Genomic DNA, 27,053 nt, shown 5'->3' with positions numbered 1-27,053 from the left:
ATCTATCTCATCGAAATGCATAGGTATCCAACCACTGTAATCGCGTAGTACATAGGATCAAATACTAAATACATAGCTCACTCCATCAAACCAATAAAGAAATAGAACCAACTTAACCCCCCTCTAATGCTAAGAGGCAAGACATGAAAACTAAAATTGAATGCAACATCTCTTGCAGAAAGAAGAACTAGGAACATCGAGAGTGTCAAAGAAGTACAAACAACTATAATGACACGTGTCACCGACACATCATGAGACTAATGTCATGGAAGGAAAACTCACTTGACAAAGGAAGATGATGAATATGGCCAACATGAAACCCTCCAAGGCACTTTATATTGTAGTGTGATTACAACAAAACATAAAGATGTGCAAGATCTTGAAACGTAATAAAGTGGCACTTTATCTTAGTGCGTTTGCAAAAATACTACAAAAGGATGTCAACAAAGATCAAAAGAGACATAAGGTTGATACAAGAGATAGTAAAACCTATGAAAAATTATTTGAAGCAACTAAATTGATCTCCAGACTTGAAACAACCAACATATCCACCAGAGTGCAAAAAAACAAATAAATGAATAGAATGTGTCTAGAGTAGAATCCGGGAAAAAAATAGCATCACTAGAAAGAGTACATAAAGACCTTTCCAATGATATAAAGAATTCCTAAATTAGAGATAAGATTCTCAAGATATGTCTCTCAGAGTGCTTTTGACTTTGACTACATAAACAAGAAACGAAATAGTATCAAAAGTCCAAATAACCTACACCATCATGATGGGCTTGGAAAGAGATTTCCAACAATATGATTTGTCAAAAATTACTTCTGTATGACCAAGATATGGCCAAAAAACTACAGATATATTTTTAGGACAAAAATAATAATAGAAGAGATGGTTTGAAGTTCATCAAATTTTGGCTCATAAAAATGATGATGATAACACCTTTAGTGGGCCTGCAATATGTCAGTACTTTTTTGACATCCTTTCTATTTTAGTACTTTGCTGATGCAAGCATCCTTTTTGGGAAGAATATAAAAATTTAAAAAGGAAAAACTCTTTGAACCAAACCTTTATAAAATAATAAAGCATATGCTTTTAAAAAAAAATCATGAGTTTTTCAACATGGAAGCCATTTTTTGTGAGTTTTTAAAATAAAAATTAAATCGGTGCCTCGAGAAGCATACCTAGGTCTGGGACCAATTTTGTTTTGCCTTACCAGTCAACTATGTCCAAATTGGACAAATTTTATATGGAAATAGGGGTTTTGGGCATTATGAATCCAACGGTGAGGTAGATTCTTGATCCAATCTATTCAGTCTTTGGACATATCAATTCTCATTGCATCATATGAGTTCTGGTATTGTCTTATCAACTTTTTCCTAATGTTCAATTTCATTGCTTCACATCAAAATGCACATTCAAGATTATCAACCTTGCTAACCTTTATTCACTAGTAGGTCATGGCTAGTTATCTCATTGTACTTTGTTCATAGCTAGTTCAAAGTAAGATATCTTATCAACCATCTTGACATCAATATTATTTGACTCAATTTGACTACTTATATTTCTCATACATTGACTCAAAGAGGGGGGTGGACCCACAATAGTGGATTATACCTTTTTGCCTAAACGAACATTGAACCATGAATTTAAAAAAAAACTTCCACTTTCAGATGCAAATTTTTGTTTAACAGTTACAAATTCAAAGATGAAGTAAATTAGAGTTTTTGATGATTTTCTAAGTAGATTATATATATATATATATAAACAGAGAGAGAGAGAGAGAGAGAGAGAGAGAGAGAGAGAGAGAGAGAGAGAGAGAGAGAGAGAGAGAGAGAGAGAGAGAGAGAGAGAGAGAGAGAGAGAGAGAGAGAGAGAATTGATTATTTTTCTCCTGTGAAAATTGGTATGTTGTCAAAAACCTAATTTTTAAAGATCAACTCTTTTTTTGACAAGCATAATTTTTTTCTATAATAGATATCAATGTAATTCTTTTGAATTTAGTCTTTTAACATCCACACCAAGCCCATGAATATGGTTTGATGTCGTTAAGGTATTGCATGTTTTATTGATGATTAAAGTTGACCTAACTCTAGTTTTGACATATGTTGTTTTTTATGCATGTAACTTATTTTGTATTTGTTAGATTTTAAAATTTCTTTTTTTGATAGAGAGAGGACTCAAATACAATTTTTCAAAAAAATTTAAATTTTTTTTAATTCTGTTGTTTACTATTTTTCTATGAACATCCAATACAAAGGTTTATTTTGGGTAATAAACCTACATTTGGTTCACGTCAAGAACCATGCACATAATGAAATTGAAATATATCAAATCTATAATCATTAGAAAGCTTGTTTCAAGTACTTGTTCCATAAAAATAGGAATGTTTTAATTTTTCCATTTGTACCCTCTAATTGAGCCCCCAAGCCAAGATTTTTTCAAAAATTATTTAGCCTTTGCAAATATGCTTGCTCAGGGAGGTAGTTTCTATCAAAACTATTTCAAATATTTCATATGATTTCTAGAAAGTACTTTAATTTCAATCGAAATTACTTTAATTTTGATTGAAAGTACCTAAAAAAGGTTCTTTTGATAGAAAGTAAAGAGTTTCTATTGAAACTCCTTGAGCAAATTTCTTTGCATTTCAGTTTTTGGAGGAATTTCTTCCTCCAAAAAAGTGTAACCCACTGTTGTGGGTTTGACCAGGGGCAAATGTATCAATCAATTTTGGTCTAGTAAACTATAAGCCCCTTTATAAGTAGTTTAGATCTATATTCTATACAACCATATGTACCTAATCAATTTTGCATAGATTATTAATTATTAATCCTTGATCAAATCATCAATTAATCATTTATTTGATTTTATCTTATAATTGACCACTTTATCCTAAGTTTTATTTAATTATAAGAATACACTCCCTTTTAATTAAATAAAATCCCCTTCATTCTGTGTGGATGGAAAGACATTTTCTAAGTTAAAAAGAAAAAGAAAAAGTACATTTTCTACACCTTAAATGCACACTTTTCAAGGTGAGTGGAATATTTTGAATTTTCAAAAAAGATTTTTACCTCTTTATCTCCACCACTCATTCTTTTTCCTCTTAATCTCATTCATCCCTTTTTCCTCTTGAGTATCTTCTACACATGGATCAACTAATACTTAATATCCACAATTGGTTTTGCCTCTTAATCTTCATCATCCACTTTTCTTTAAAAGGAGCCTCTCTCTTTATTCTCAGAACCTTATGTATTCATGCTATTATTATGTTGTCATTTTGATTTCTTGAGCACTTACTTGCATACATTCATTCTAGATTAGCATTTTCTTTCTTTGCATTTAGCTTAGATCAAATAACTTAATTAGGAGGAAGTAATATTCATCTTGTTATACTAGTTTTACTTTTCTTGTACTTGCATTCAAATAGTAGATTAATATTACATTCTCATTCTAGTTAGTTTCCATTGTATACTCACTTGATTCTTGGATAATAGAACTCTCATCGAGTGTACTCTTTGAATCTCTCATTCCATGGTGCACCTTGCAAGGGTCTCTATCTTTAGGTTCATTTGAGATCTACCATCACATCATTTAAACTCTTTCATGTCATGGATAGAGAGCTATACACTGCCTCTCAAGTCTCTCCTCCATGTGATTCTTTGAGAATTATGGTTTATAGAAGTGTGCTCACATTTTATCATACATGTAGTAGTAGATGTACCTATGGTGGTAATAGTATATGGAGTGGTGGTAGCAATAGAAGGATCTAGGGAAGTAGTAGCAGAGGGACCACTAAAATGATCCTTAACACTAGCACATGGTAGTACCAAGGGAGCCATAATACTGTATCACTCCTTGCACAACATGAGGTCAAACTCAACTCTATTATCTTTGGGCTTGACTATTGTATTACCCATAAGCACATCTTCTTGTATATCTTGGCCTTCCCTTCCTACATCAGTTGTAAGAATTTCCCCTCTTTCAACTTGAGTATTTTTGTTACCTGTAATGATATATTATAATAAATATGTCTCCGCAGAGACTTAGTAGGGTATCTAACCTTCCCACCAAAGACATCATCATCCCTAAGCTTCTAAATATACCAAAATATATAGAAAGAAAATACAAAAATGAATTACTATATTTATTATTACTCAAGATTTTACTAGAGACCACATGATTCAAATTGAAGCTTCCATTCAAGGAAAGAGCAAATAGATTCCATATTTCATTTGGAAAGAAGAAATCAAATAAAAAAATTGAATATTAATTCAATCATTTTACAAGTAGAGAAAATGTTAGGTTCTCCATCAGGTTTTCTAAATGGAAATTTGTGTAGGAGGAGGTACCGTACAAATAAGGTAATATTGGGTTCAATGGGGGAGGTGCCACATGTTTAAAAGGAATTTTATCTAGTTAGGTTAATCAAAATTCATATTTCATTTAAAACTAAGGTTCTTAATGATGCCTAATTTATGGTTGAGGAGGCTATAGATGTATTTTTCTTTAACTAGGGGTAGTTGAGTACCATTTAAAGCCACTTAAATAGATAGAAAATATATCTAACTGATCAACATAATCTCTTGGAAGATTGAGACATCTGGACACCTCTTTAAATGTAGTATATATGACTACATTATATATCATATATTCTCACTCGTTCTTGCCAATTTATAGTTCTCCATTTACAATGATGTCCTACATGTATTAAATCCCATTGGATGCACATATTTTTTTTGAACATCCCTAAAAAATTTAAGAGGATTACTTCCATGTTTCAAATTATACCCCATAGATTTGTCTCCACATATATATTATTATGATTAGTCAGTTTATTATTGGTGATTAACCTTTAGTGGCATTGACAATACACTTTATTGCTAGTGCAATGCCTTGAATCCTCATATACTTTAGACTAGGCCTCCTAGCTCTTTACTTTTGGTACATCATTCCTAACTTACAATAAGACTTTTCGCATTCCCTTTCCTATATATTTGCATGAAGTCTCTAATTATTTTCTAAATATAGTTAAGGGTAAAAGCACAAATCTGTGTCACCCTTTTGTAAAGGAAAAGGATGATCAAATACAAATGTAAAAGTAAAATTTGTGTTTAAAATTTGAAGATGATGTAACTAATGAAACACATAAAATTGGATGAAGTTCATGTATAGTTTTTGAATTTTTTTTAGCAATAATTTATGTAATTAAAATTTTTTTTTGATGTCCTTTTTTTAATTGAAAAAAATATGTGGTGTAGTTCTCATAAAAAAAGTATATACAAATAATTTTTTTTCCCTTTGATATCAAAATATGGTATATCTATGATATGTATAGCTAGTGAAGAAAAAATAAATATTGGTTTTTGATGTATATTTTCTTTGTATAAGTACTCAAAATCTAACTAATTAGAAATCAATAGATTTTTTCTTCCATCAAAACTTTGCTATCAAATCTATGCTTTTTTGAAAAAAAAATCATATTCTTAAAGAGGACTCTCTCATTTGCTAAATATAGATGTTGATTTTTTAATATGATTTACTACTTTTTAACGTTTTTTGAAGTAGCATCTTCTCAAATGTTAAAATACCTACTTGAAATATTTTGAAATTATAACATATTATAACCAATAAAAAAAAAATAAATTTATATGATGTTGATCTTGACTTTGAGATCTATAAAAGGGTATTTTGGTTTTTGAATTAAGCTGAGTTTTAATAGAGTAATGAGACTCAGCGAAAACAAGTTCAAATGTCCTTTAAGGTGACATAGATTTGTAATTTTACTTGTGACCTTGATTAAAAAGCCATTCTAATGAGTAGCATTTTGTGTAAGATGAGAGTATCTTTTGAAATACTTAGAACCTAGATGAAAAAATAAGAGCGTATTATTCCATTTGTGCAACTTCTTTTCAATATTGTCCTTAATTCACACCCACATGTCTTTAAGATTGGGGTAAATTGCAAATAGAATCCTTGGGTACCTAACCATGTGATTAGGTCCCCCACCCCTCCCAAAGGAGTACTTATTGCACCATGTTGGCAGGGTATCATCCAATCCAAGGAGGATTGATTTAGATAATAAATTTTTTCTATCTGAGCTTGCACATAATATATCAATCCTATTCATGAGGTTACACATATTTTTCTCCTCCACTTTGATGATAATGAAAATGTCATTTGCAAATTGGATATTGGATGTCTCAACATTGTTAGGGAGGAAAGATCCTATGATTTTGGTTGAGAGGACCTCATCTCTTAATGGGTAACACAAGGAGTTATTTGCAAGAACAAAGAGGGTTAGGGAAAGATGAAAACCTTGCCTAAATTTCCTTTCAAGAGAATATTTTTTAAAGATTTGGCCCCATTCATTTCCAAAACTATAGAAGCCCCATTCATAAGAGTGAGAACCACCTAACAAAAGGTAGGAGCAAAATCCACACATTCTAGTATCATAACAATGAATTTTCCCTTAATTCTATCATAGACTTTCTCATAGTCTCTCAACATCATATATGTTTAATGATTGGTAACTTCAACCCAATCCATAGTTTCTCAATAGTTAATCTTTTTTTCCAAGATAGATATTCATTTCAAAAACCTTGTTTAGGATAGGCTCATAACTTGTGGTAGGATATTCTTAATTCTTAGAGAGATTTTTTTTGCCATGATTTTATAAGAAATATAAATAGTAACATAGTGGCCTCCAATTCTTGATTAGATCTCCATCCACATTCTTATGGATGAGGTTGATGAGCTCTAAGTTTATCATTGTGCCAAGAGACATGTTCTTAGTTTCCTCCATATATACCTTCAACAACTCATCACCTATCTAGCTGATATTTTCTTTGTAAAAATCTATAGGTAGACCACCAAGTTTAGGAGCCTTATCATTGCTCATTTTGAGGATGAAATTATTAATTTACTCAATAGTGATGACCTTCCTAAGAAATATTGAATCCTTAGAGAAGACCATTTTAGGGATGATCCCCTTGATTTTATTCCTTGAGAGTTCCATGGACTATTCTACATCTTTAGAGGTGAGAAGTTTGGCATAGTAAACAACAAAGGCCTAAAGAATATCCTCTCAAGACTTTAGGATGTTTCCCTCCTCACATAAACAATCAATTCTTTCTTTGGACTCCTTACTCTTAAGAATATTGAAGAATAATTTCAAACCTTTTTCCCCTAGGTTGATCCAATTAATCTTTATTGTGGTTTTGGCACCTTTGATTTTCTTATTCTAAAGCCTCTCGAGGGAATCTCTAGATTGAGATAAGGCTACCAATGCCTCCAAATTAGTAGGCCCCCCATTTTACTTTCTTTTCTACCTCACACAATATATTGTGGAAATCAAATTCCTCCCTTCTAGCATATCTAGCTACCTTCCTACATGCAACTTGAAATACCGACCTTCGAGATGAGATGTTTTTCTTCATTTCTCTATGGTATTGTTGTGTCTAGAAATACAAGAGTTAAACCACATTGTTGGAATTATTTATAATAAGTGAGAGGGGTGAATCAGTTATCCAAGGTCTAGGTGTATAAATAAAACTTTTCATAGCTTAGTGAACCCATAAAATATTTATACTCATGCATACATCCATAAGATTATGCAATCACTTAAAACTTTTAGGTTACTATCAAATCAACTTGGAAAAATGTAAAGCATAAAACATAATAGATTCATCAACACACATGATATTATGATTTACGTGGAAACCCAATTTGGGAAAAACCACTAGTAACATGCTACTCTTTTCACTCTTCTGAAGTGATGCCTTGTAAAAGGCCAACCCTATTAAAGGTTACAATACACACTGTTAAATGTAACCCTGTTAAAGAATTTTAATCACCCTGTTAGGAGTGAGCCTTATTAGAGGACTTTTTACCATTCACTTGGAATGTCACCCAATTAAATGATTTACAAATGACTCTTAGGTCAACTTTAATCCAAAGGATTTACCCTTGACTGATACAATTATTAGAGAGTAATAGTAAGGCTTGATTTGATATAACTTACAACTTCATTTGTAGATTACAGATCTCTATTTAGTCCACCATTCTTCTTGACTTTCACTCATTGTAGCTCTAATAACTTGTTCACCCTTCAAGCATTCATCTCCTTAATCCTTCTTGCTTAACATGCCATTGCAAACTCTTCTCTTAGGTCACTTGATGAAAAAAAAAACTGTTGACTCCTTGTCTTCTTTAGGTTCTCACACATGAAAACCTTAATTCATGACCAACCATTCCTATAAATAGGAAATTAAGATCTTTTGCTGCTCATTCTCCATCATCCAATTTAGGGTTTGGATGGATTAGGTAGTATACAACGTATCTACTCCATATTCCATATCTCTTCTTAAAACTTCTCCTAGAATCTACTTTAAATTTGCCTCAAAATGGTTTACCTAGAATTCTGTGCCACCAGCTCATCAACCTTATCTTCCACCTGGTTCACATAATCCAAGAAAACAAACTTGTTAGCTTAGATTCATTGAATCTACAATCTTTAAAATAATGCAATAGCTCAGCATTATCAACCTTCTGATGCTTGGCACACATTGTTTTACTTAACATCCTCTAAAGTTTATTGGTGCTCAACATCAACTAAACTTTACTCGACATCAACTGTCTTGCTCAACATCCACTAGAATTTTCTTTTACTTGGCTCCAACTAATTTTCTACTTGGCTTTCACTGACTTTGCTCAACACCTACTATCCACTTGGTCAAGCTTAGCAGACAAACTTTGTATCACTTGTCCTTCTAGTCTTTCTTAGTGTAGCCAAAATTTATAACCTTAAGTAGATTATCAATACATCATGTTATCACTATCTTAACTGATTCTTGTAATTCATTACATAATCATAACTCAACCTTTCCTCTAGGTGCTATTGTTACATCTTTTGATCAAATCCTCTTGATCAATCAACTAAGTGATAATACTTAAATCTTATAAGCAGTTGTCTTACTAGCAAATAGTAGGTTTGACATTAGTGACAAAACAATGATTGAAACACATAGTCTACTTCAATAATCTCTCTCAAAAATCTCTTTCTTTTATTGGCTTCTTCAATCCATTCTTAACAACCTTCCTCTTTTATTTGCTTCTTTAATCCATTCTCAACAATCACCCTCTTTGACATTGATGGCAAACCAAACTGATCAACCAAATCAATTAGATGATGAACATCTTGTTCAACCAAATTGACTAGGTTAAAATAGTAAGACAATACCGAAAAGAAAACTTTTATCAACATTTCTCCCTCTATCAACAACTTTCATCTTCTGATTAGGTTACAAAAACTCTTTCTTATATCTCCCTCGTACTAGGAAGATTATGATTTGTCCCTTATTCTTATATTCTCCTCTGATTAGCAATATCAACTTCCTCTGATTAATACTCTTTCTCCCTCAGTAATCTCTTAAATACTAACTTGATCAATAGAATATCATCAATCACTTTGACAATAATCTCTAGATGTCTCCCTCTTGATGATGATCAATTTAATGTACTTTCTCCCTCTTTGAAAACAATGCCAAAGATATATAATATTTTCATGTAGATATAGACTTTTTTAGTTTCTTCAGTTTCTCTAGTTTCTCCCTCTGTCACCTTAATTGTGACTAATTTGGAAATTTCAGCTCTTTGATTACTTTAGGTAGCTCCTAAAGTAAGATCCACTGCATCAATTTGTAACATATAAACATCAGCTTGTTTGATGTAGGTCACTCCTCTTGTTACTTAGATAGCCTTTGATAGGGGTATCACCCCTAGTTTACCTCTTAGATACTCATGAGCATCCTTAGGTAATGCTTTTGTGAAGATATCAACAATTTGCTCCTTTGTATTAACATATTCCATCTTCACCTTTTTATCTTGAACTAACTCTCTCAAGTAATGATACTTGATTGCAATGTGCTTGGTCTTTGTGTGCATCACTGGATTCTTTGATATATAGATAGCACTTGAAAATCACAATAAAGTGCCATTGGTTCTGTGATCTCTTACTTCATTCCTTTAAGTAGCTATTTGATCCACACAATTTTTGTACAATTTATAGCAGCAACAACATATTTAGCTTTAGCAGTAGATTGTGAGCTGCAATTTTGTTTCTTGCTAGTCCATGTAACTAGTATCTTGCCTAAGAAAAATGCTCCTCCACTGGTGCTCTTTTTGTCATCAATGTTTCTAGCCCAGTCAACATTAATGTAGGCTCTCAATTAAAATTCCTCATTCTTCTTATAGTATAGACAAACTCTTCTGTTCCTTTCAGATATCTCATTATTCTCTTCATAGCCATTAAGTGATTTTCCCTGGGATTAGTAGAGAATCTTGCAACTATCCCTACAGATAATGCAAGGTTATGTTTACTATGTACAACATATTGCAATTTTCCAATCATAGACTTCTACAATGTTTAATTCACCTCAGCTGAATCATCATTATTTGACAATTTATGTCTTGTCACCATAGGTGTACTTACTGGTTTGGAATCCTCCAATCCAAAAGTTTTCAATATTTCCTTGACATACTTTGACTGAGTGATGTATATACCATATTTCATCTGATATACTTGCAAACCCACAAAAAATTTGATCTCTCCAAACATAGACATCTCAAATTCTTGCATTGCAGAAACTCTAATAGCATAAATAGGCAATAGTGTTCTCAAGACTTTTCTTAGCATAATATCATCATCTATCTGACCAGTAGCTCCTTTTATTGCACTAACAACTTCTTTTATCCTAGCAACATATTGAGCAATATTCTCACCTTCTTCCATTCTCATATCATCAAACTTACCTACGAGACTCTCAGATTTAGCTCTTTAAATATTTTTGTCTCCTCTATAGATAGTGTGTAGGGCATCCCACATTTTCTTTGTAGTGTCACAGCCTTTGATATCATCAAATTTGGCATAGCTTAGGGTAGAGGCAATCTCCAACATCACCTGATTGCATTCTTTCTTCTTTTTCATATCCTTAGCAGTTAGGGCTCTTGCTAGATAAACATGTTCCATTGAAATGGTAGTTTGTGCATGATCTCCAAGTCCTCCAAGGTGTAGCTTCATCAAAATTTTCCATGTAGGAAAGTTTTCTCTATTAAGCTTGGGTACATCTTTTTTTGACATCTTGATCTTTGTGCTTCTAGTACCTTCAAACTAGTCCTCTTAAGCAAATGGCTCTGATACCAATTGTTAGAATTCTTTAGAATAATTGTGTGTGTGTGGGGGGGGGGGTGTGAATCAGTTATCCAAGGTCTAGATGTATAAATAATTTTTTATAAAACATTTATACTCATGCATACATCCATAAGATTATGCAATCACTTAAAACTTGTAGGTTATTGTCAAATCAACTTGCAGAATTGTAAAGCATGAAACATAATAGATTCATCAACACACATGACACAATGATTTACGTGGAAACCTAATTTGGGAAAAACCACTAGTAACATGCTACTCTTTTCACTCTTCTGAAGTGATGCCCTATGAAAGGCCAACCCTATTAAAGGTTACAATACACATTGTTAAATGTGACCCTGTTAAAGGATTTCAATCACCCTGTTAGGAGTTAGCCTTGTTAGAGGACTTTTGACCATTCACTTAGAATGTCACCTAATTAAATGATTTAAAAATGACTATTAGGTCAACCTTAATCCAAAGGATTTACCCTAGACTAATATAATTGTTAGAGAGTAATAGTAAGGCTTGATCTGATATAACTTACAACTTCATTTGCAGATTACAGATCTCTGTTTAGTATTCCATTTTGCTTGGATTTCACTCATTACAACTCTGATAGCTTGTTCACCCTTCAAGCATTCATCTCCTTAAGCCTTCTTGCTTAACATGCCATTGCAAACTCTTCTCTTAGGTCACTTGATGAAGCAAAACCCTTTGACTCCTTTTCTTATTTAAGTTCTTGCACATGACAACCTTGCTTCATGACCAACCATTCCTATAAATAGGAAATTAAGATATTTTGCCACTCATTCTCCATCATCCAATTTAGGGTTTGGATAGATTAGGTAGGATACAATGTATCTACCCCATATTCCATATCTCTTCTAGAAACTTCTCCTAGAATCCACTTTGAATTAGCCTTAGAATGGTTTACCTAGAATTTTGTGCCACTAGCTCATCAACCTTATCTTCTACCTGGTTCACACAATCCAAGAAAATAACTTGTTGGCTTCATCAAATCTATGATCTTTAAAATAATGCAAAAAATTGACATTATCAACCTTTTGATGCTCGACACACACTATGTTACTCAACATTCTCTAAAGTTTACTGGTGCTCGACATCAACTAAACTTTACTCGGCATAAACTGTCTTGCTCAGCATCCACTAGAATTTGTTTTTACTCAGCTTGAACTGAATTTTTTCTTGACTTGCACTAAATTTTCTTGGTACCTACTATCCACTCGGTCAAGCTTAGTAGACAAACTTTGTATCAATTGTCCTTCTAGTCTTAGTGTAGCCGACTTTGTAACCTTGAGTAAATTATCAATACATCATGTTATCACAATCTTAACTAATTCTTTTACTTCATTACATAACCATAACTCAACCTTTCCTCTAGGTGCTATTGTTACATCTTTTGATCAAATCCTCTTCATCAATCAACTAACTGATAGTACTTAAATCTTATAAGCAGTTGTCTTACCAACAAATAGCAGGTTTGACATCAGTGACAAAAAAATGATTGAAACACATAGTCTGCTTCAACAATCTCTCTCAACAATCTCCTTCTTTTATTAGCTTCTTCAATCCATTCTCAACACACCTCACCACATTGACAACAACTTTGATATCTTCACTAACTAAAAGAGAGGCAATAAGAGAAATTCCATCTCCCTTTTTCATTACAAGAGGGGGGTTTTAAAATCTACATCTTCTAAATTTACATCGATAATTACCCCATCAAACTTTAAATATTATAGTATTTAATCTAAATATTAAGAAGCCAAATCTCTAATAAGATTTAATTGTTGATCTTCAAATCCATTTCATTTCAAAATTAAAAAATACATTGATAGAAGAAATTGAACAATTATAAAATTATGATTTTAATTGAAACAAAATTTATATTGTACTTTAGCTAAAATGGTAAAGCCATTCAATTTAAATAAGAATACTCCTTGTTTATATTAGAATTACAAATGATTATTCATTGTTACAATTCAAAGTACAATGGGAAACCGCTTTTATGTAAACATTTTATATCTCACGTTCATCTGTATTCTTTTAGTAAATAAAAGATCATCATTTATTTGCTAGTAGAAAAGAATATGTTACATTTTGTTGTAAAAAATGGAGGATTATAAGGCTATATTGATATTTCTATGGCTAAGAGTAAAAAATTTAGAATATTTATTCCATCAAAATTGTTTGAAAGACAATACTAATCTTATGCCTTATATAAAATCTATCAACATTTAAATGATGATACGACATTGCTATTAAATTATTATCAATTTAATGTTTTTTTAAGCTTTGTCCATATTTTTAATGATTTAACTTTGAGAAAGTAATTTTTGTTTTTGGAGACTTTATTTTTTAAATTCTATATTAAATCCTTTAATTATTGATAATACAAAATTTATTAAAATTAAAAATAAACAACTTTGTAAAAGCATATAACAACATCCTCAACAATAATAATTAACAAAATTAAACTGTAACCTTTAAGATAATACAAAACTATTTCAATTTCCTACCATTAAAACCCATAGAGAAGATAAGTCAACAACCACATTCATATTCAAAATAAAAAATGAGCATTGTATAAAAACTAATTACAATAATTCTAATCATTCTATGTAGAACTTAAATTTGTTGTTTAAATGACTAAGCTTGAGATACTCATAGACCAAAGACATTCACCATTAATGATCTTCCCCACCCACAAAATAAAAATCTGATCTTTTTTCAAGTAGTTGAGTAAAAATATCATGTCATGATTTGATAATGCAGAGAACAATTGCAGGGAAAGTCTCCTTTGGCATAAAACAAAACATAAACATGAGTTTAATACTATTAGTGGACATATTGTCTTTCTAATTACACAATGATAATTTACTCTATGCCCAAGACTTGGAAAGTACAAAATTGTTCACAATAGTTGAGAAAACTTCATGTTATGTTTTCTCTCTGTCTTTATAGATACAACTTCCTTTATGAGATTTGTTAATGAATTAAAAACCAATTTTGCACTTTTTCCAGAAAGTGCATAAGGTACTCTCACATACTCCTAGGTAGTAAGGTGTATGAGTTGGCATCCTTTTCTATTTACCAAGAGTTGACACACCACTTGCGATAGGAGATGACACTTGGATGTCAGAGGTCAGTGGTTTAGAAAAAGAAACCATCTTTGGAGACAGTTCATTGACTACTTTCATGCTCTGCCTCCTTAGCCAATTGTCTATATGGGTGAGAATAGATCTAGTTCTTAGATTTATGTCATCTTCTGTAATGCCCTGCCAAAGGATCCAAAGAATTAACCTAAAGTTTCACTAATTTTGGTAACATATTTTTTATAAAAAAAGTTAAACCATCTACATCATACATAGTAACAGAAGCAATAGCAACAATCTAAAAGAAAGTAGACATAAACATACATACATAACAGGTTATATTCTTCATGGATCCCTTAAGATTGAAAAACATCTAAATCAACTAGTATTAATGATTCCATCTAATACTACATCCACATGATATAATACTGAAAAGTTCAATGTTCATACGTTACATTTTAGATTGCTCAATCATCCATTGTACATGTCACAGGGTATGAAAGGCTTAAAAGAATATACATTCTTGTAAATAAACTACATCATCGTACTAACTCTAATCCATGATGCAATAACATAAATAAAACCACAAACCATACATGATACATCATCATAGAATATATAAACATCCATCATAAAAGATATCCATAGATCACAAACATAACTAACTAAGAGCAATTCCTCCCAACCATAAATAGCATCATTAGACCATCGTGGACCTTAGCCATCCCTCTATGCATAACATTCCAAATCATCAAAGATATCATTGATATTGACATAGTAGGAATGTCACTCCTGAATCATACTACATCATATGCAGAAAGATATCTAATAGACAAAATAAAGAATAAGATAACATCATCTAACATATGCAAATCATCAATGTAAGGATATGTTTCCACCATCATAAAGAATACATTAGCCATGGTGTCTCAGATGGATCTCAAATGATAAGAGTGAAATAGCACTACCACCTGACTGCATGGAACCTAAATGGTCCACTCCCACCGTGCTAAGGAGATAATCTCAAGTCCCAAACAGGTTATCAAATCACATAACACAAATACTCTCTAATTCCAAGAATCCTAAAAGTATACTAACTCAAAGGTTCCAATCACAAACCGACATCTAATCCCAGAGGCACAACAAAGACATGTAGGAAACCTACTATGCAGGTGGGAAAGTGTCATCGCACGGATCATGCTAGAGTTACGCTGGTAGTCTCTCAATAGACCCCGACTCCCTAGTGATCCCTATGCGGCCACTAGTATCCTCTCGTACAGATGAGGCATACTACATGCAAGGTCACAACCAAGCATTCTCTCTACTCCCATCCTAGTCTGTACTAGCACTCGAGGCATGGGTGAGAACATACAATTATCTTATTAGGTTCATTTAATCCCCATTTAGTGTAAATGTTATCACTTATTAATAAAACTTACAATGAGTTACCCTGGCAGCCACTTAGGGCCCCAACCCCCATTGTAAGCCACTTTCCAGCACTACAAGTAGATAACCTACCCTAAGCTCATGGAATCATAAATCAAAAAATCACCACAGTCCTATACAAGCGACTGGAAAAATACCAAAAGAATAATCCATAAAAAGAGCTTCAAATCTCCATGAGCAAATGAAAAGCATCCATAGATAATCATGACCACAACAGTTCTCTATTGGAAACTAAAGGTATCATTGATAATCAAAAGTATCCATTACTTCTCAATAATCAAAATATATCTCAAAATCATACAGATCAAAGACTCCAAAATGGTTGAGTCAAAACATGTCACAACATGACATCATCAAGAAATAAGTCAACATTTCAGTCCGATCATGGTGACTAGAAAGTAATCCAAGGATAACTGATCGATGACTCAAAAATGGTTAAGTCAAGTGTCTCAGATGCATATAACTCAGCTTCACTCAAGAAGACTAATGAGCAATAACAATCAGTAAATAAAAACATCTCATAGAGCATACCATCACATTATCATGGTTGGGATTATAAAGAATCAAGACCAAAAGACATCATCATGACATCACAATCATAACCTCCCGAGCCTCTGGTAGACGTCCTATAACTGGTCAACACTAGTCAACCCAAAAACCCAAAACAAGAAGCATAGAGAAAACACAAAATGCAAGCATGTGCCATAGTTGAATTAAGTGTGGGGTTCCACTTTTCATTTTCAAATATATATTTCAAGTGTATAAGGTTCTTCATTAACCTACAAGTCAACCCATCTATCCAAATAATAAAAATAATACTTATCAACTTTCAAATAATTAGTTTACAATTTTCTTAAAACACTTCAAGGACAAGAATTTATTTAAAATAATCTTCATTAATTTTAAGTAAAACCAATCTTATTAATAATTCAATTATTTAATTCCACTTATTAATATCTCTTTTCTTTTAATTTTCCCTCATTAAAAAATCCATTTACTTAAATTGACTAATAATTAATTACACTTCTACTATTAACTAATCTTAATTAAATTAAATTAAATTAGATTAGTTAATAAATCATATAAAACTAATGCATAAAAATAAGATTCTATTTTTATTCTAACCCAAACCCAAATCAATTTCCAAATCTTGATTCTACTAAGGGAAGATTGCAATACTATTTTAATTCCCATAGCTAGATGAAACAATATGCATGCCCGAATTCCAAATTACAAAATTGAACATTCATCGATAGAGAATTATTTAGACATACATAACAAACACGATGAAGATAGGAAGAGAAAGAGTGTATTAGAATATGCGAAATAATCACAAGTGCTTACCTGGACACTGATGCTAATTCGCTACGCCTAAGAAGATTGTAGAGAAGCTCCTCCTCTTAGAACCTTCTTCTTTCTGAAAATTCCTTCCTTCTCCAATGTTTGCAATTCCTCCAAGAACCGAAACCCCCAAATGACTAGAAGTGCTTGTAGAAGCATTTGAGGATGTCCATACACACTAGGAGAGCCTCTATATAAAGGCCTCTAAGATGCATCTAGAATGTGTCTAGAAAGGACTAAGGGATGAGCATGACAACTAAGCACATAACTTCCACAATAAGAAGATAAACATGATGAGGTGTCTAGAATGTTGTAGACACCATGTGCTCAAATAATATGCTAACTCCTAAATGTAGACAACACGTGCATAATTAGAGTGCAAACTCTTGTGTTGTCAACATGACAACTCCCAAGAGCTTGCATACTCCTATGTGAATGCAAATTAATTAATTAAATTAAATTTATTCATTTAATATTCACTTGACTCCTTTTTAAATTAATTCATAAATTTTAAATCTCATGCACTCACTTTATTTTATCCACTCGTTTTATCTTAATATATCTTAATCACATGCACACATCATGTGATCTAGAATCTTTTAATAATTTTAATATCTTTTCCACTTTTAAATTTATTTTCTAAACTTAATTGATAAACTATATAATAAGATTATTTAGCATTTATTTAAAAATGAACTCTAAATATATTATTATTAAATTAAATAAATATTATCACGTTCCAAATTTAAACTTATAACTTTTATCTTCAAATTTAATTAATTTCCCTATTAATTAAATAAAATAAATATTAAAATATTATATTAATTTTTCATTAAATTAAACCATTAATTAAATCTTTTAATTAGGCTTAATTAATAGAAAATACACCAAAGACTCATAAAATAAAATACGAAAAACCCACTATAGCAAAACACATACAAATCAAACCAAAAGGGTTAATATTACGAATTACATCTCCGACGCATTCAGAAGGTACTCAACTCAGATACTTGTCCTAATTTTCAATTAGGACAAATGGCTTAAAGGGTTAGGATTTGGACTTGAGAGTTTATCTCCCCTCTCTTACCATTGAGATAATGCAATAGGGTACACTCATCCTGGCAATTCAGGGAAGTCGACACCCAGTACCTGCAACCTGCATAAAAACCATGCATGTACATACTATATATATATATATATATATATATATATATATATATATATATATATATATATATATATATATATATATATATATATATATATATATATATATATATATATATATATATATATATATATATATATATATATATATATATATATATATATATATATATATATATGCTAAGCTAAACAGGCAATGACAGGAAGTGTTGCATCATGTAGATCCCGACTAGTAGGTGATTATGACTCCCTTCCTTAACCACATCAGAAACACCATCCAAGAACAAACACACACACCATACACATGAAAGTATGGGGTAAGTATCCATAAAAAAACACATGTGATAATAAACCATCTAACTAATCAATAACTAAAAATAATGTAATAATCATCATGCATACATGAAATGTAGAGTCTAAGTAATCTCATCACATATCAACTGAATCCATAGCACAATATCTAATAGTCTCAAAAAAATGCTGCTAACCATCAACATAAAACTAACCCTAAAAGAGTTCAACAATGATAACAAAAATGAAACCTAGGGGTAGGCACTACATCTTCTTCTTCTTGATTCCAATCCACTTCCAATTGCTTTGACTCACTGGCCTCCTCCCACCCTAGTTCAACAATGTCTAAACCATCTTCAACTACTCTTTCTAGTTGAAATTTCAATTTGAGGGAATTAATTTGTTGAAGAGTTAATCTTGAGTGGTCTCTTTTTAACACGTCTTCATCATCTTTATAGTCTTTCCATAAGTATTCCAAGTGTGGAATTGTGGATGACTGATCCTTCATACCAAGAACTTGAGCTGCAAATATTTTACTATGAAAATCTGTTCTTCCTTGGTAAGACCCAAAACCAAAACCAAGCAAATTACTTCCTATGACTGAGGTGTTGATCATGCTTCTACAAGTCAAAGAACTGAGTTTGATAGGGAACATTGGCTCCCAATTCTCCTAAGGTAGGTTGTCTTTAATGATAGAGAATAACTACTTGCAAACTTCAGCTAAAACAAATCAATCAAGTGCATAATGTGGTAATGTAATGTCCCCATCTTTTAGCAATTAAGTGGAGTTCTTAGCCTTCATGTTCTCCAAAGGCTAAGTGGAGCATAAGAGGAAATTAAATTAATTTCCTATAAAGTCATTAAATAAATTTTAAAAGGTGACTTTGTATTTAATTAATTAAATTAATTATTGTATTACAAGGGAGAAGCTTCTAGAGTGTGTATTAATTATTGGAAAGGGGGAAGCCTCTAGTAATTTAATTTTCTAGAAGCACAATTAATTATTGTTTTGCAAGGGACAAGTTTATAGAGAATGCATTAATTATTGGAAGGGGAAGCTTCTAGTACTTGCAATTAATTAATATTTTATTTCTTTCTAGAAGGGTGTAGGAAAAGTATAAATAGAGGTGGGAGAGTCCTTGTCGAGCATTAGATGATTGTGAATTGCATTTGATAAGAGCTTGGATGTGTGAGTCACATATCTTTCTTGGCATTAGAGGACATTCATCCTCTCTTGTAACATTCTAGATGTCATTCCCTTGGGGTTTTGCCTTTGGAATAAATTACTATGTATTGATTTTATCATTTTGAGAACTATTATTATTTCAGCAGTTGGTTTTGTTCTTGGGCATTTCCAGGGTGCCCATTACAGTGGTATTAGAGCCATTTCTAGGGTATCCATTAAAGTGGTATCAGAGCCATTGCTAGGGTATCCATTACAGTGGTATCAGAGCCCAATCCATTATAGTGGTATCAGAGCCCAATCCATTACAGTGGTATCAGAGCCCATTACAATTGTATCAGAGCCATTTTCAGAGCTACTCATTATAGTGGTATCAGAGCTATTGCTAGGGTATCCATTACAGTGGTATCATAGTCTAATCCATTATAGTGGTATCAAAGCCCAATCTATTACAGTGGTATCAGAGCCCATTACAGGTAACTTCATTGGCTCATCCTCGAACCCACCTACTCTCAAATAAGTGAACTTAGGGAACTGTATGTAATAGCTTCCATAGTTTTGAATCAGTTTTTGGGCTTTTGAGGACAATCTGGACATGGGTGCCTTTTTCAGAGCTAGATGCACACTTTCTAGCAACACATCATGTATTTTTCTAAAATTTTCTAACACTTTGTCCTTTTGAAGTAGAGAACAATATTGATAGACTATTATTTCCTCACTCTAAATTTCATAGGGTACAAAAGTAAGATTACTAACACAAGCAATGCAATATGTGAGATAAGAGGCCATATAGAAATTTTCCTTAGACTCCTTAGCATGTTTAAGCTATGTTTTTAATGAGCTAGAAATTATTTCAGCCCAATCCATCCCTTGTTCCCCCTTTAAAATGATCTCTACATAGCGAAACATCCATTCTTCAAAAAGGAAGACATTGGTTGAACCCTTAACTTGGTGTAATAGTACTACAAGATCATGAATATGAGGTTTTAGATGATATTTTATGAATATCTTAGGTAGGCTTGAACCTCTGCCATAATTAATTTCTGTCCACTTCCTGGCTAGGATGTTACGGTATTCTCTTTGGGTTTCTTGATACTCAGCTAGGGATTGGATGAGAGAAAATGTAGTGAATGTGCATTTTGGTAGATGAAACACTAAGGTAATAGTTTCCCTGTAGATTGATAGTGTAGGTTCCCCATCTTTTTTTAGGATACTTTTAATCCTCACATCATAATGATCAATACAGAGTTGGAGCAATTCAAGGCTTAACAAGGTAGGAGGGAAAGCTACAGCTTCAATCAGACCACTAGTCAAAATTTCCATACAACCATTCAATTTGTCAGCTTGCTAAAGGAAATTTGTTTGCAAATTTTCCAATCTAGCACCTTCTAAATTGGTATAAAAAATAATAGGTATCTTGCATTCCAAACTCGAAACATTTCCAAAGAAATGTAATACAGATTTCATCTTAAACAAAGAAAGGAAGGCTCAAATTGATTCTATCTTGAAATGCACACAGACGATAGAACAAAAAGAAGATTTTTCTATGTTCTCACCTATGATTTGCTAAGAAAAATGACCTCTTTTCTTGTCCCTTATTAGCTCCTGCTTCAAATCCTTTTTTCACATGATAAACAAAAAGGAAAATCTATACTCTTTTTAAGGGAACGAGAATATACATGTGAAAGTATAGCCTCATAAAGAGGCATTCATAACAAATGAACTATGGCTAGGTTCACACACTCAAAATATTTTGATGTGACCTTTTTATTAAATACTTCCCTTTGTGGCTATATTGATAATGATTAACTTTGTCTGACACCCAATCCTTCTTTTTTGATGAAAGATCTCCCACTTTAAATCATGATGACAATTTCCCATGCTTGAAATTAAGGTACTCCTTTAAATTATTACCTCCTGACATGGTAATTAATGCCATTGGAAAAAATGTATTTAAAAAACCCACAATCAATTTTTGTCAAGGAGCCTTTGTGGTAGAACTGCTTTGAACTGCTTTGAACCAAGATTCAAAGGGGTTTGAAGTAGTTCAAAAGAACACTCCGTAATCTTTGCGTGAATTACCTGCAGGAAAAATGGTTAGCATAGAACCCTTTGATTGAACTTCTTTGAGCTACTTTAAATCGAGGTTCAAAATGGTTTAAAGAGGTTTAGACAAACACAAGGAATGATGGGAAGCTTTGGAAGGCTTTGTACAATGTTTTCAATGACTAGGAGAACACGAAGTGACAATAGGAAGCTTCAATAACTTGATGGGCAATTTAGGAAAAGTTTAAAATATGGTGACTCACAATATGGCTAACAAATACCAACCAAAGAAGAGTTTAGTATTATTGTGTTTTATATTTAAATATAATGTGAATCTAAAATTAAAATTTGAGGTCCTTTAGAATTGTTGTATTTATTGTTAGTAAAATTGTTGTGTTTTATACATAGGTTTATTTTAAATCTAAATGTGAGTTTTTAAAAAGTATTATTATATTTATTGTTAGATTTAGTAATTCATATCTTTTATTAAAATAAAATTGGGTCTCCTGAATATATTGCACTCGTGATTTTGCTTTACTTTCAAAAGTGTTGGTAAAAATCTATCCCTTGAAAAATATGTGATTTTTCCCAATAGAATGTGTGTGGAAAATCAATTTCTCCAGTAGTTGGATAGACCCTTGGTATATGATCTTTCTTTGTGTTAAAAGGGGTAGCTCCCTTGTAAGATATAAGTTTTTATTTTTCAAAAAAAATGTATTGAACTTCAAAAGATAGAAAGAAAGCTATCGATGATGAATGCACCAAATGACATCAAAGATTTCATAGATTAACTTAAACCACTGATAAGAACAATCAAGAGCTACACTTGAAGGTTATCATTAGCACAATATTGATTGAATAATAGATGAAAATGTACATAATACAATAAAAACATCCATTGCAATAAGAATCAACACTTTAATAATTTAAATTTGTAGAAAGAGAACCCAAAATGTTGTGTCTTTTATTTTCTTATACCAACAATATAAGAGAAATTTCTAATTACAAGGACAATATTTATAAACACATTCCAAAGTTTCCTTCCTACCAAAAATCCAACATAAGCATTCTCTAATTCACTAAAGTCCAAAAAAATTCCTTTACAAAGAAAAGTGATCCCTTATATAGACTTAAGGTCAAGTAACTACCCCTTCTATGGCTAATAACTACCTCCCAATCACATGTTTCTGGTGAGACTAATTAACCTTGCAAAAATCAACCAATACATGGAAAACATCTAAAAATATGACTCAAGCCATTTAATTCATCAAGAAGAGCATGAAATATACATTTGATCACCAAAACTTATAGTTGTTTGAGCCAATCAATCAAGATCTGATAGATTTATTCTTGAAGGCCCTATAAGCATTGAGGATTGCTAGCATTGAATCATAATTAGGAATGAACACATTTTCCATCCCAAGTTTGGATATGAAGTATATGTCCTAGATCTCTTCCAAATCCTATTGATATGTTGAAATATTACAATCCTCCAGAGTGACACAAATTAGACTAAGCTTTTTCATGATTTCAACATCTGACACTCAATTCTCTATCTCTAAATGAATTTTGACAATTAAGGAATCTAGAAGAAACTAACAATCAATGTGTTTTAGATTATTTATCACTTCTTTACTTGTAATAATCGTGACCAATTCATCCAAAAATTTCACTTTTGTTTGCTCACATGCAGTTATCAATTTTCAAAATTTAGCGATCCCTTTGTTGATGTTTAGTACTTTCTAGTTAATGCTCTTACTCTACATGTGTGATTGATTATCATTTAGATTAGAAATAACCTTTTCAAGGATTAGAGTGTTCATATCTACCTTTAACATTTCTTGTAATTCATCAACTACTCCTTGCCAGTTTGATTTTTGTTCCTTTCCGATTTCAAGCTCCTTGGACATCTCTTGTTCCTGCACTATGATTTTCCCACATATTTCATTCACTTCATTTATGAACTTTGAATCATCTTCTATCATTCTATCTATCCTTGCTTCTACCATCATGCTGTGAGACTTGTGTTTGTTTACATTTTCCACCATAGTATGATCAAGGATACCTTCAAGACCTATTAGAGTTGGTGAAGTAATTATTGCCCAAGCATTTGAGGAATTGCTAAATGAGTTAATGTAAGATACCAAAATTTGAACTTACTCCTTGAGTTTCCCCTTTGATCTTTTTTTTTTTCCCTTTTTCCTTTGTTAAGAATAATGAAACAAAAATAACAATTACATGCAGATATAACCAATATCATAAAATAATAAATCACACAGAAGAGAATGTGTACAAGACACAAAGATTTAATGTGGTTCACCGAATCCTTGGGCTATGTACACCAACAACGAGTCCAATATTCTTATTATCTAGTGGTTACAACCTGATTATAATCTGTAATCCCTTATAGCTCAATACCACCACAAAAGCTACTATCACATCACATATTATGAAATCCCTAACCCTAAGCCATTATATATATATTTTTTGACTTTAGTTTATAATTAGTTACAACATGTTGGCCCATAATTGTTGATAAAATAGGCCCCTAATTTTTTTATCTTTGGGGCTACACCTCTGAAGCCCTGATAGTTATGGGCTATTGGCCACAACTATATTGAGGACTACCACCCCCAAACCCCTGCTCAGGGCTCAACCCAATCGCAAACCCCACCGAGGAATTGTGCAGAGTCTAGAGTACTTCCTTTATCAATCACCATAAACTAACAATCTCCCACTTCAGGACTGACCAAGCTCCAACCTAGACACCAATCTTTCACTTGGTGACTAATCCTATAGCAATATCACTACTCCATTAGGCTCCCATTGGATCAAACCACTTTGGACTCAGCTATTCATTTATTCTGATCATTCTAGAAGACCAACCAAAGCTAAAGATGAGTTTGGCTTCTCCCTTGTTACTACCTTTGTAAACATATCTGTTGGATTATCATCTATATGTATCTTTTATAGCTTTAACTATCCATCATCCAAAACTGACCAAATAAAATGGTACAAAAAATGTATGTATTTTCTCTTTGGATGTAGAGAAGAATCCTTAGCAAGATAAATGCCACTCTGACTATCTGTATACAACTAATTATCCCTCTATGGAAGTCCCAATTCTTCCATGAAGAATAGAAGCCACATCATCTCCTTGGCTGCCTCTATAGCATCAACATACTTTGCCTCTATAGTCGATAAAGAATTCACCTTCTACAACTGAGAAACCTAGCTTATTATTACCCCACCAATAGTAATGACATAATCTATATTAGTCTGCCTTGTATCATGATCCCATACCAAATATGAGTCAACATAGCCTTGTAAATCAGTATTAGAGACCCCAAAGTGTAAACATTTACTGTATGTTCCTCTCAAATATCAGAGAATCTATTTGATTGCATTTCAATGCTCAATTCCAGGATGACTCATATACTTACTAACAAACCCCACTACATGTGCAATATCTAACCTAGTACATACCATAGAATACATTAAACTTCCTACAACTAAAGCATAAGGTACCTTGGAAATTTTATTCTCCTCTTCTTGTATCTTTGGAGAAATCTCCTTAGTCCATTTTAAATGACTAGGTAAAAGTATGCAGACAACTTTGATATTCTCCAGAGAGAAACTCTGAAACACCTTCTCAATATAATTAGACTAAGATAAATTCAATTTTCTATTTTTCCTATCTCCATAGATCTTCATACCAAGGATTTTTTTGCTTCCCCCAAATCCTTCATACTAAATGAACTTGACAACTATCATTTCAACCCTTAATGTGATCCATGTTATGCCTAGCTACAAGGATATCATCAGCATATAAACATAAAATAATGTAGCTGTTATCATCCAAACTCTTAAAACAAAAAAATGATCTGAATGACATTGAGTGTAACCATGCTCATGGATAAAACTATCAAATTTAAGATACCATTGTCAAGGTTCTTCCTTCAAGCCATATAAACTTTTCTTCAATCTGCACACTAATTTTTTCTTACCTTTGACACCAAATCCCTATGGTTGACCCATATATGCATATATATGTATATATGTATATATATGTATATATGTATATATATGTATATGTATATATATGTATATATATGTATATATATGTATGTATGTATGTATATATGTATGCATGTGTATATATATATATATATGTATGTTTGTATATATATATGTATGTATGTATGTATGTATATATATATGTATATACATACATACATACATACATACATACATGTATGTATGTAATTTTAAAACATCAAGCTTCTCCAAATGTAAATCTTTATTAGCCATAATACTTAAAACAATGCGAATAGAAGTCATTTTAGCAATAGCAAAAAATATCTCATCAAAATCAATGCCATTTTTCTATGCATATCCTTTTGCTACTAACTTGGCTTTAAATATCTTCTTACCTCCAACCTCTTCTTTTAACCTATAAACCTACTTAATTAGTAAAGCCCTTTTACATGCAGACAACTTACATAAATCCCACGTTTAATTTTTCAGCAAGGAGTCCATCTCTTCTTTCATTTCAGACTCCCATTGGATCTTAGTATCCACCTACACAACTTCGTCATAACATTCATGCTTGCTGAAACCTGTTAATAAAATAGAATAAGAAGAGGGATAAAATATTTTTGGAGGTCTACTTAGCCTTGTTGACCATCTAACATTCACTAGGTTGTTTGGTATTTTTTGTTACAATTGTTGTAGAACATAAGAGATTGCTGGAACATCAACCCCTTGAGTATCATCCAACACTACATAATCATTTTCTTTCTTCTAATGCTACTCCAACAAATATTTGTACAACACTTTCTCATTGAATATGACATCCTTGCTTCTTACAATTTTATGATTTTCAAAATCCCAAAGCCTATAACCAAATTCAACAATGCCATATCCAAAAAATATACACTTCTTAGATTTAGCTTCTAGCTTGGTTCTATTTTTAGAATCTAAATGTGTAAATGCTTCACAACTAAAGATTTTGAGAAAAGAACAACTCACCTTCTTACCAGTCCATGCTTCCTTTGGAATACCATAACCCAAAGGAGTTGAGGGAACCTTTTGAAACTTTTCTATATAACTTTCTACCATTTCAATAATGAATCACAAAATATAATCTACAAAATTAATTTAAAAAGTAACTTTAGATTTTCACAAATGCTTGTAAGTGTTTTGTATCAATATTAATTTCTATATAACTTTCTACCATTTCAATAATGAATCACAAAATATAATCTA

The 27,053-nt window shown here is 32.0% G+C and overlaps 1 pseudogene; it reads right to left on the bottom strand.

Annotated features, from left to right (window-relative positions):
• Positions 1-23,794, bottom strand: part of LOC149555436 (putative nucleoredoxin 1-2) — a 109,043-nt pseudogene extending 85,249 nt beyond the window's left edge.
• Positions 23,795-27,053: the final 3,259 nt, after the last annotated feature.

This window comes from Cupressus sempervirens, chromosome 5 (assembly GCF_028749045.1).
Source record: "Cupressus sempervirens isolate cs-2001-9-10 chromosome 5, ASM2874904v1, whole genome shotgun sequence".
NCBI lineage: Eukaryota > Viridiplantae > Streptophyta > Pinopsida > Cupressales > Cupressaceae > Cupressus > Cupressus sempervirens.
This window is presented reverse-complemented; position numbering and strand designations above follow the sequence as displayed.